Consider the following 12,145-nt stretch of genomic DNA (forward strand, 5'->3'; position numbering starts at 1 on the left):
ACTGGTTCAGCTGGAGAAAACAGAAGTGGATGAAACAGACTGAGGAAAAGCCTTTCCCAAGCTATCTCCTGTCCCCTTGGCAGAGCACAGCACCAGCGTCTCAGTATTGTGCAACTGATCCAATTCCTGCACCTAGCAGAAACAACGGGTGTCATCAACTACGGCAGGGACCAGGCAGAGGACAAGGAGCAGGTTCCCCCCCAAATCCTTGCCTAAGCACACGCAACGCTATTGTGAAATAACCTAGTGGGACTGCTGGGGAAAACCTGAGACCAACAGGACCAGCAAGACCCAGTGAGCATGGCCACTGCTGGAGAAAAGCAACCAGAAGCAGAACTTCTCCCTGCGGGATGAGTTCGGTGAGTGCCACGATCCCAGCCCCCAGCAGCGTGTGCCTGCTTGGGGCTCTGTCACTTGGACTGCCACTCCCGTGCTGTCAGCAGGCAGCTCTGATGGGGCACAGACCTGCTCCAATCCTCCTGCACTTAGATCCTACAGAACCTGCAAATGGAAACGTCTTTGGCTTACCTGTGGCTGGGATCAGCTGGGAATGGCTAGCAAGAGACAGATCTTTGTATCTGAACACTAACCACAATTTCACATTTATCATCGTTTCTGACAGAGGAAGGGAGCTCAGCTGAACCCAGAAGGGAGCTGCATGGCACCACAAGTACATGGCCTGCCTCCTCACCCTTCTGCTGTGCCTCTTGGTGGATCACAAGAACCCCAGCTGGGATCTGCTGAGCACGAGCAGGGAGTGTGGGTCACACCTGGAGGCAATTTGCACCTCTCAAGAGTGATCTCTACTACACCACAGCTGGCAGTATGAGACAGTTCCTGCCTCAACCCCCTTGCAGTCTCTAGCGATAATGTTATTTTTTCTTAGTTGCACCCATTGATAGCAGAGAAGGGATGTGCCGTTTCTGCAGCATGGCAAAGCCACTTCCCTGTGAAACCCTCCAGGGCACTCGCAGAGGCAGAGATGTCCCACACCTGCTGCCAAGGAGGGCTATGTGAGAGCCCTTCCCTTCCCCAGGTGTGACAATGCCAGCAGCCAGCCTCAGCTTGTCCTGCTGATGCTCCACAGCTGGGGTTGGGGCACAAAATGTCCGAGCTGCTCCCAGCAAAGCTTCAGCAACATGTCAGAAGGGCACTGGCAATGCCAAATGACCACTACCCCAGCATAAAAACTGGCAGCAAGGCCCCAGGGAGCCCACGTGAGTCTGGAGTCAGAGGCAGCCCTCGGGTTAAATCTGTGCCCACACAAGAGCCATGTATCCAGGCAGGGACCAGCCTGGTCTCTGGGACCATCAGACACAAGCTCGGGAAGAGGACAAAGATGAAATAGGATGTGGGCCCTGGTAGTTTGCTATTCCAGCTGAACGTTGCAAGGAGCAAATGTAAAAGCAAAAGTGACAGGGATGGTGACATCAAGTAGCTTTTAGATGGTAACACAAAAGGGAGCCTAAAAATTGAGTAAAAGAGATTCACAGTCCCAGGCGAATACGAGCCTGTATCTAATGCCAAGCGATTTTTCTGCTGCACGGTTCATTTTAGGACAACGTTTACCCTCGCAAGGCCAGTCCTGTAGCCTGAGGCTGCTCTGGATTCAGGCACATTGCTGTTTGGGAAGAATTCAGATCCCCTTGCCTATTTAGGTACCGTGTCCCACTGTTTGAATCTTCTGAGCTTACACCGAAACAGAGTCCAGCCCTTTTATTTTTTAAACAGTTTTGACCAGAAGCCACCAGTTTTAGCAGTATCTCACACACACAGAGCTAAGAGAGCAACTAAAACCCCTGTAACACTGCCCCCCAAAGCCCAGGCATTCTTTGCTGCAGATGGGGATTGCTTTCTGCTCTCTGAAGTGCCTGTCTGGCACAGCAGCTCTGCAGGAGAGCATTGCACACACAGCCAGCTCTTGTCACAGCAGCACGCCTGCCTCGACCCACAGCTGCAGCCTTAAACCAGAACAGGGGTGGGTACCCACGCTCACGTACACAAGCGTCCAGCACACACTCGCTGGAAAACACAGACGTTTTTGCTTGGACAAACAGGTACCAGCTGAGCTGCAGGCAGGCACAACTCTGCAAGCGCAAATGACAGCAGCAAAGCCCCAGCAAGTCACATTATGAGCAACACCAACAGCTTGTGGTCATTAAATGTAAAGCATTTCGCTGCCTGAGCACAGCCTTCACTCAGAAGTGTTATTGCCACTATAAAATTTAAGGGAAAGCCATTTAAGCTTAAGAACAGCACATTCTTAATTGTGTTTCAGACACACGCTCATCTTTGAGGAAAGCAGAAACAGTACAAACACGTTACAGAGCTATTTCACAAAGCATCAATGCCCTAAAACGATCTGTAACAAATGGGGTTTCAGGCAGCATGCTAACTGCGCAGAGTGGCTGTGCTCGCATGAAGCACCACTGGCTGCAAACACATTTAAACCCGTCATTTTTGAGCACCTTTCCAGCAATGCAGCTACTAACACACACCTGGGCAACAAGAGACAAATTCCTGACTTACCTTTTAATCAGCCCAGAGCACCAAACCCTCCGCAACCTCCTGCAGAAGAGTTGACAGAGTTTTACCTTATTACTCATAGAGAGAGTTATATAACCGGCACCATTTCTGTAGGCAACGAGCGTGCACCCAGTGCACTTCCACCCGCAGAGACTCCTTGTCCCCCATCCCACGCAGACACATCTTCCCACAACAGCCACGCCGCGGCGAGCGAGGGAGAGGCAAGGTGGGCTTCGGGCTGCTAATGAAAAACAAAGCTCCCCGCGTCAAAGGGAGTTCAAAAGGTCCCTGGCGTTTATTAAGAGATACTGCTACTCCAAAAGGACGCGGTGCAATGGTATAATGTTCCTTCGCCTGCTGAAAGCAGCTTGGCCTAGATTTTCCTCTACTGTTTGATGTGACCATTCATGCAAACAAGAGTAAAACTTTCTCTTTGCTTTTAATTAAGCACAAAACACTTGGAAAAAAAAATGACACGTACAACAGCCCTGCTGTCAGCTGGGTCTTCTGGGCTACTGTCAGACTGAGAACACGCCGGGATCGGCCCCATTGATTAAACTATTATTAGCAGCAAACAAACAGATGTGCTCAGTGAAAGACAGGACAAAAACCAGGCTCTGTGCTTCTGGACTACATACGGGAGAAAAGATGATTTTACCAAAGGCTCATTTGGTACGTTAGCAAATGAAAAGGGAAACATTCTTTAGCACACTGGGCAGCAGGAAAGCACAGAGCATTTTAATCTGGAGAAATCAAGATAAGTAACATTATTGCCTTGGCTCTGTTCCCCCAGACAAAACCCCACCAGCTTCTGTAAGACATGGACCAGGTGCTGTATTTGAAGTCTCATCTTGAACAAAACATGGCTTGTAGTCGCTCCATAGGGCCTTGTGTCCATGAACTATCAGTGGACACAGCCCACCAACATACAGGGCCGTAGCTTCAGTACAGATACAAAACTCTTATGTAAGCCCTAATCCTCTCACGGACTCCTTATTCAGTGATTTGAAGATCTACGCCCCAGGAGCCTGCTGGCAGCCCAGTGGCTTTTAACCAGTTTGCAAATGGTGAGGCTCCGGCTGCGATGCGATCCCCTGGCCGACAGCTGGGGCTCCGTGCCACTACCTCCCGCGGCAGGATTTCGGAGGGCAGAGCCTTTCCATACGCTGGAAATTCAGCCCTCGGCAGGACCGGCCCTGTTGCTTTCTGCGCTGATTGAATTGCGGGGATTAATCTCCTGCAGAGTTCACTGAGGCTAACGATAATCAAGTTAAATTTACACTATATGATCAGAGTTTAATTAGGTACTGTTATACAACTATTAATTACACCACTAATACCCTTATGAAATGCAGATGGGAGGGTGGGGCTGTGGTCAAGGGGGCTGCGGGGGGGCTTGGCTGCTCCAATGATTTCAGGAAAAAAGCACATTAAAATGCTCTGTGCCTACCTTTATTTACCTGCTTGCCTTGCCAGCGCTCAAGATGAAACAAAACGCTTAAGCAACATGATAAACCTACAAAATGTAAATCTAGAAGATTAAAGATCTCCCACATGCTTCATGATCACCTTCTGCTTACACCAAAAGGCAAGAATACCATTTCAAATCCCAAAGAGCTGGAAACATTATTAAGTTGCTCTGCTCAAAATCCTACCCAGGAAAGCCCCAGGTGAAAGAAGGCGTTTATTTTGCACTGAGATGTTAACTTAATTGAACCCAAGGAGATCCCCTGCAAAGGGATGCCTTGTGCATCTCCATATCCTCCATCTCAGGACAGCAGCGCTCTGAAAGGAGACACCAGGCTTTCGCAAAGGCCTGCAGCCCTTTGTCTGCTGCTGTGATGCTTTTTGGTCCCTCGCTGCTGAGAATGGCACCAGTGACACACTAAGGGGAGTGCGGCAACGCTCCTGAAATAAAGCTTTGGTTTGGGAGGCAGAGCTGCTCAGCCCACTCCGCTCTTGCTGATGAAGTGACCTGGTTTTGTCAAGTCTGTTTTTCTCCCTTCATCTTTGATGTTGTTTTGGAAGGCAAGTCAGGAGATTTTCATGGAGGCACTGACTCAAACTTGGACTAACACGAAGAGTCACAATACCATTGTAAACGAATGGGGGTGCGATTTCCCCTTAGAGGATTACAATATTATTTAGGGTTCTAGCATATTTATTTCTGTAGTTTATTAATCACTTTCACGCTTCTCAGACTGTACTCTAATCCATTTATGTTTTAACATAAGTTACAAGGATTATCAGCTTGTAATAAATATGCTCATCCCCTAAAGCATTTGAACAGCCCCTGTGCTTTGTGAAGATCTTGTTCAACAGGCATACACGTTTGTTACTAGTTTCCCCATTCATTTGTAGACATCGTGTGGAAAACCATCAAACTGCAAAATATGCATTGTGCAAGTTACTTTTCTGTGAAATTAGGTGTTTTTGGGCACACATACTATCTTTGTTATAATGTACTTTTAACCTAAGAGGGTTTGGAAATCCTGGGGATCGTGTTTTGCACTGGCACGTGGTTTACCTTGTGCTTATAAGTTAGGAATGATGTATAGCATTCAGCCCACATGCAGGATTATGACAGTTGATCACTGATGAAATTCAGACTAAGGAAAGCTGTTGATACCAGCTAAGGGGAATCCAAAGAAAAACTAAATATTATCTATGAAACTCTAAAGACATCCCTTACTAATTCACAGAGTGCCCCGCATTTTTCAGCGGATGTGTCTCACCTATGCTTTTGGTGCTTGCCCTACTTGCAACCAAAATCCCAACTGAGTTTGTAAGCCAAGAACATGAATTATCCACCAGATATTTTCAGTCTTTCAACTTCAACGGGCAGTTCAGCTTCCACTTCTGCCATAGCTCACTCTCTTCTTCCTCCTCCATGCTGCTCTGCCCCAAGCATTTCTCTCCCTTGGAAAATGTGATGTTAATGGTCTAAGTTGCTTTCATTCTTTATTCTTACAGATGGCATTTCATAAGTCAGGAGGACACTGTGTACTTCATGCATTCTTTGTTGAGCGCTCTGTGGGACACAAAGCTTAACCCTTTGTCACACATGACCCAGTTAATCACTGGCACCTCTGCAGGTTCTTTTATTGAGAACTCCATTCACAGCAGCACGCTTGTTGTGGAGAGCTCCGGGAAAATAAAAACACTGCAAAGTCTCCAGAGACTTTTTTTTAACAGGACTCTGCAGACAGACTGGCCTTAGCTGGAGGCGTGCAGAAAGATGCTCGTAGCTCTGGCCGACAGAGCACGGACATGCCTATGCTGCAGTCTCTCTAATTACAGCCAACCCTTCCCACCATACGGAATGGCAAAGGCACGAAATAATTGTGTGTTCTTATTGTTCCTGGAAAATCAATTACAAAAGTATTTTTTTTTCAAAAGTAAACCAGTCAACCCAACATCTGCAAGGCAGTATTAAGGCTGCAGTGACCAGAAAGGGAAAAAATGATGTTCAGTGTGGATTTCTTTGTGCAAAGTTTTGCCTCTCAAGCTGCTGTGTTACCTCTTCAGGTTTCACCAAGGAGGGGTACTTGGAAAAACAGGACTTGGTTTTGTGGAGCTGCTGAATAATTAACAGCAGGGAAGGTAGTGCAAGACACTTGTCCAGACTGTCACTGCTTTGGCCTCATGCACCGTACACAGAGGGATGCTGATTTGCAGCTAGGCAAAAGCATTTCAGGAGTTCAGCTCTGTTCCAGGTTACACAATAGTCGCATCATGAAAGGATCAAATCTTAGAACCAGCATCAGGCTTGGCTCTTTAACAGGTGTAAGCATCTCTGCTTCAGAGTCCACAGTTAAATAAATATGCAACTGGAACATCCACTGCGAGCCACTTTTCAAGGCCAACTCTCCAAAGCAGTTTGTACCACAGCTGGTTCCTCAAGCTCCCTCCTTAATCCCAGTTGACGCTTTTCTGGGAGAGCAGTTGATTCACATAAAGGACCTGGCTTCTCTGTTTTACCAGACACCCCAGTATGGGCAGAGAGACACCAATGATGACTCTCATTCCTGTGCACCCCTACCAGGGATTCCTCATTTAACTGACACCAAATGACTGCTGGAGAAGGCATCATTCCCTTTCCTGCACTTACCAGGGAGTTTTATGTATAGATACATGGGGCCACAGCATATTCACTTCTTCCTCCACATAAAAAAGGGAGCACAGCAAAAGCTTTCCTTGTGCTTTCATACAGAGACACCTCTGGCTCTCATTAACATAACTAATTAGCGTTGGCAAAACACTTTGAAAGTGTAAAGCACTGAAAAAGGACTTACAGATGATTACAGGTTTCAGTAAATGCTAGAACTCCCAGGAGCGGAAGAGATGAGAAAACCCCTTAAAAAGGGGACTGAAGAGAGATTTATTCTTACAGCTCTGGTGATCTAATGAATACATTAAAAAATTAAATTAGGCCAAGCAACGTAACAGAGGAGATCCTCTGCACATCTCAGACACCAGCAAGTACAAAACGGGTTATTGTAACTTTTCCACACGTCCTGAAAGTCCCAGTGCAGCTCCCAGGTTTTAGACCCTCCACCTCAAAGCAGCACGCTGGCTTCTGGAGCTGTGCCTAAAACAGGCCCTGGAGGCAGCCCCAGAGCAACGCCCTACCTTGAGTCCTGTGGCTATGCGGGCACAGCAGTACTAAAGAAGGTAGGTGGCTTTGGCATTTCCTGAGCCTCAGAGCGAGCTGCAGGCTCACGGCACATCTGCGCTGCAGAACCGCGTGGCTGTACTCGATTCAGTTTTAAACAAGCTTGGCTTCGTTAGCATGGGAGTCAGCTCCAGCCTTCTTGTGGCACAGGACACCAGCTACAACACTGACGAAGTGCCTCCACACTCCCTTCTTAGTTCCATCCGCACAACCGCTTGTAGAACTGCATCAGTCAGAATGGCCACAGAGGGTGGTGTTATCAGCAGAGCATCTTACACAGACCAATACTCTCCATACGCACTATTAACAGGCCCAAAGATAAAGGAACAAATTTTTCAAGCACCTTAATGCCCAGAAATGCAGTTTTACTTTGCCAAAAAGTTTTCCTCTCGTGAACTCAATGCTCAAACAAGCTCCCTGGTGAGGTAAGCACAGGCTGCCTTTTAATACAAACATAAAACTCACATTTAACTTATTAGCTGGGGGAGGAATACAGATGAGGGCTGGATGAATCTCATGAGTCATCATTTCTGTAGGATACAAAGCAAGCTTGTCTCAAAAAATCAATTCACTTGCCTTCATTGTGTATTGCAGATAGAAGCACTTAAATAATAAAAAGATTAATAAAAACACTTCCACCAATTGTTCTAGAAAAATGAAAAAAGTTTTTTGGATTATAGAATATTTTTTAAATACAGAAAAATGAAACATTTCAAACAGTACAATGTTTTGGGAAAGGAGAGAAGAGGGAGACAAATGCAGATTAGTCACGCTTGGATGTATCTACCCAAACAAACTGCTTAGAGCTAAGACTACGACATGTACATACCCAAAGGCATACATGAAAAATTAGGGTATTTATATGAGTCTAATTCCTTTATTATTTACTCACTTCCTTATTCTCCCAGCCTCATGCCAGCCGTTCTCACAGATAGCACCACATGCATAGTCTGCATCCTGACCACAGACCTCATTCCCAGCAAGGTTTTGTGGGCGAACGCAGGGATGTGTTTTTTGAGAGCAAAGCAGGATGAAACCACAGCGCTAATGCTACTGAAGGAATAATGGAAACAAGCAAAGTGCAGCAGTATCCTCCAGCAATGTGCAAACCTGAGCTAGCTTATTTTTTGAAGATTTCAGAAGGAGCTGGGAGGAAAGCAGCAGACAGAGAAAAGGTACGCATGAAAGACGACCAGAGAAGCCTAAAGCCAGCTGAAAAAAAGGTGAAGACCTGCTGAGCCAGGGATTTCGTGGGATACTCAGAAGAACTGACAAAGAGAAGCATGCACTAGCGTGAGAAAGCTGCGCAGACTTTGAAGAAAACATCAAACTACACAAAAACAGCTAACACTCCTGATATCCACTGATCCAAGATCTGACCAGAACAATCCCTACAATCACTGTGGATGGATGGAGGCAAATGGCAGATATTGCTGCCAGCAGGTCAAACGATTCAAGTTCCAGTCCCTTTCCACGCCCACCCTTCAATTTTAAAGGTGTGAGCTGACATAACACCAAGCAAATCCCTTTACCTCTCTGAGGTGCATCTACACCCATAATAAAAAGTATGATTTTTTTTTTCCTTTTTATGGAGACAGCTGAAAGACAGGCTCAGTGACCCCAGGAGTTACCAGGGGCTGACTGCACTGACCGCCTCTCTCCTTCCACTTAAACACGTTTGCTGTGTTTGTTCCCCAGAACGCCTTTAGCATAATACATCAGGTTATAAGGTGATTTCTTCAGGACAGCAATCAACCCACTGCATTCATAAAGATCTGCTACTCAGTGCACTTGTTCTGTAACATGCTGAGATAAAAGTACATCTGAAAGCAGTGCTGGACTGTTTTGTATCTTTTAAGCTTATGACAACACAAACATCCTGTTATTTTAGTGCTGTTCATTACTTCTCCCAAGGCCCGTGAGAAATGGCTATCCAATTAAGAATCATTTATAAAATTGGATTTTTTTTCCCCTAGCATTACCATTTTAAGTCTCAAATAAAAGGGCTGGTATCACTAACAACTCTGAAGACACATGGGCAGGAAAGCCCTGTCAAGGGGTCTCAAAACCCTCACCTTTCCCTGTAAAGCTCAAGGTAATCTTAACTAGGAATCACAACAGATGTGTCACTATAGAAAATATTTGTCAAGTGCTTCAGATTGGAGCAAGTAGCTAGGAGAGGTAAAGAGGCAGAAGTGCTAAAAAAGAGTGAGGAAGTTGCTGCTGCTTGCAGAAGTATAATGGGTTGGAAAAAATGCTGGCTAAATATAAAGGAATTGGTTTAACATATAACAGATCAGTCAGTCATCATTGTGATGAGAGTTGCTATTTTAATTTTATTTAAAATATATAAAAACAAGTAAAGATCCAGTTTTCACTTAAACATCTGTTATTCAAGATTATTTCTAACAACATTTTTGGAGCCATTAAGCATGAACGCAAACAGTAAACAGAGCGCACAGAATTTGCTACCCACACAGCAAGTCTGAGGGATGCTGCCGAACCTGCCGTCTGAGCTACAGCCCCCCCACATTTAAACACAGCTGTACCCAACACACAAACAGCCATCAAAGCAGTTCAAACACCCAAATCATCAGGATCACCTTTGGAAACCACCAATAAATACTTCAAGGACTCGTTCCCTTGAAGTGACCCGAAACACTCCAGATATAGGGCTAAACTTTGGTATTTTCAGTTGATCTCCAGCATCAGAACTGTATCATTAAGGATGGATCACAGAAGTTAAGAGACGAACTGCATCCTGAGGTTGAAAACCAGCAAAGTTATTAAACGGCTCCTCAGTGGTGCCTGCAACACGGGTCTGCACCCACGTTTTTTGTTCTTTAACTTTCACTGCTGTTAGTCTCACTCATAAATCACCCTTCAATTAAAAGCAGCTTTAATTAATCACACACACCCTGTGCCTATGCCCTGGGCCATTGGCACAAAAACTATTATGTTACAGTGTCATACACCAAACCTAAGCATCAACAGCTTTTTTCCAGGCCTATACGTAGTCAGAGATATAGTAAAGCCCTGCAGAAAGTAAGGTGACCAAGAAACACCGGCCACCCACATGGCACCGCCCGCAGCAGGAACACAACCACAAGCCTGTTCAAAAGACAGCCAGCACCAAGAAAGCTCAGTCCCAGGCTGGGATTCACTGGGACAGCCAACAAGTTGGCTGTGTGACTTTCCAAGCTCTTCTCCCAGTCATCCTCCACCACGGAGCTTCAGTTGCTATCCCTGCCTTCCAGAAATGGGAACACCATTGGCTCTGTCCCTTCTTTTCACAGTACAAACTGGAAGACCAGCATCTGGAAGAGCTGCTTTCTGTAGAAATCCCCATTCACTTCCCCCATACTTTTTCTTACCATTCCACATTTAAATGGCATTCAAGTCCTGTGAGTTTACCTCTGTCTTGTCTAACCCCCCAGCTCAGCATTGTTACACAGCACTGTAATTCAGCCCTCCTAACAAATTCTGCCTGCATCCCACCATCTCAGCAATTCGTGCCCTAGCACCCACCTTCAGATATCAGAATGACTGTGGGGGCCCCAAACCATACAGTATTTCCTTGTTGCAAGCCCCATTCAAGCACAAGGGAGCCTTCCCTTGCAGGGGAACAGCAAGCACCCTTCGTTTCCTGTGAACTGTAAATTAGAAGCTCTCGTGTCTCCCTTAAAGTGACAGTTGATTACAGCTAATGAAACATTGGTGGCAGTTACTCTGTGGTGTTTTATTTAAGAAATATTTCCACTCCAAGGGCTTGACCCTGCCCTAAGAGATGACTCAGAGCTAGTAACGATGCTAGTTCTACAGCAGCAGGCTGAGCAAACGTGCCCCAGATTTGCACAAAAGGAGATGCAAGGCTGTCAACCTATGAACAACTTTAGCTGAAAGTTACGAATGGAACAGGCTTGCTGGTTTGTACGATTTACATTTAATATTTCAGATCAATGACTCTGCATAATCCTCTAAAGAACAACGGGATAAACACTTCTGAACAAACCCATATGGTGCCTAAGCCATCACATACCAAGCTGTGCCAGCACGCGCCAGCCCTCACCCTACACCAAGTCACTCCTCTGCTTTCACAGAGCCTTTCCTCCCCGTCCCATGGACAGCCTACCTCAATTTCAGCCATATCCATGTACATTACTTGGAAATAAGACATGCACAGCTTAATTCTGTTTTAAAGGCCCTCTCCGTCTCTTACTCACCTGAACTATTACCAACAATTCCCCGTCCTGGAGGCTTTGAGCACACCCTGCCCAGCTGTGTGGGCTGTCAGAATTTTATTTAACTACAAGAACCGTGCAGCTGTTTGAAAGCCATGAGAACTGCAATAACCTCAAACATTTTGCTGCTCACCGTTGTATTAAGTGAGAATACAGCTTCTCAGCAAGCACAACTTCTCCTCCCTCATCATGGGAAACCGAGAGAGAAGCCTGCCATCTAGTTTGTCACGCTGCTAATACAGCATGAAAAAGTCATGTCCTTCAGATTTCTATCAATTTGAAAGTGTCTGACAATCATAATTATGCAAATTACACAGGAGGTTGTTTAAGTGATGTATTACTATGCCCACTTCTACACAGCAAAACCAAAGTAGGCACTATTGTTTTCTTTCATTATACTGTAAAGACTACTTGAAGTGCGTACATTAGTGTATGACAAAGTTCCTGTTAACATGATCATCAACATCAATTTCTCAGAAAATTCCCACTCAGTGCTAACAGTTCACGGATTAATTAAATCAGGCATCATTAACCACAAACCAAAGTCAATCACCTGCATGCTTCCATAAGCTGCATATCCACCAGTATTCTGCAGACATGGAAAAAACGGTGAGACGATAAGAAGTACAAAAGAAAGTTAAACTGATTTTGAGAAGTTCCTGATTTTCCAGTTCTCAATTTCCCCTAGTATCTTTACTCTTTA

General features: G+C 45.6%; 1 protein-coding gene across 2 annotated transcripts in view; it reads right to left on the reverse strand.

Moving 5' to 3' along the window:
* The window catches only part of PASD1 (PAS domain containing repressor 1), a 97,262-nt gene extending 87,686 nt beyond the window's left edge, over positions 1–9,576 (reverse strand). Inside the window, exon 1 of one of the 2 annotated variants that reach the window (XM_083797168.1) lies at positions 2,530–9,576. The gene's annotated coding sequence lies outside the window, so the exon portion shown is untranslated. The other variant, XM_083797165.1, reaches the window with a different exon arrangement.
* Between the last annotated feature and the right edge of the window lie 2,569 nt (positions 9,577–12,145).

This window comes from Anser anser (genome assembly GCF_964211835.1).
Source record: "Anser anser genome assembly, chromosome: 13".
Lineage (NCBI taxonomy): Eukaryota > Metazoa > Chordata > Aves > Anseriformes > Anatidae > Anser > Anser anser.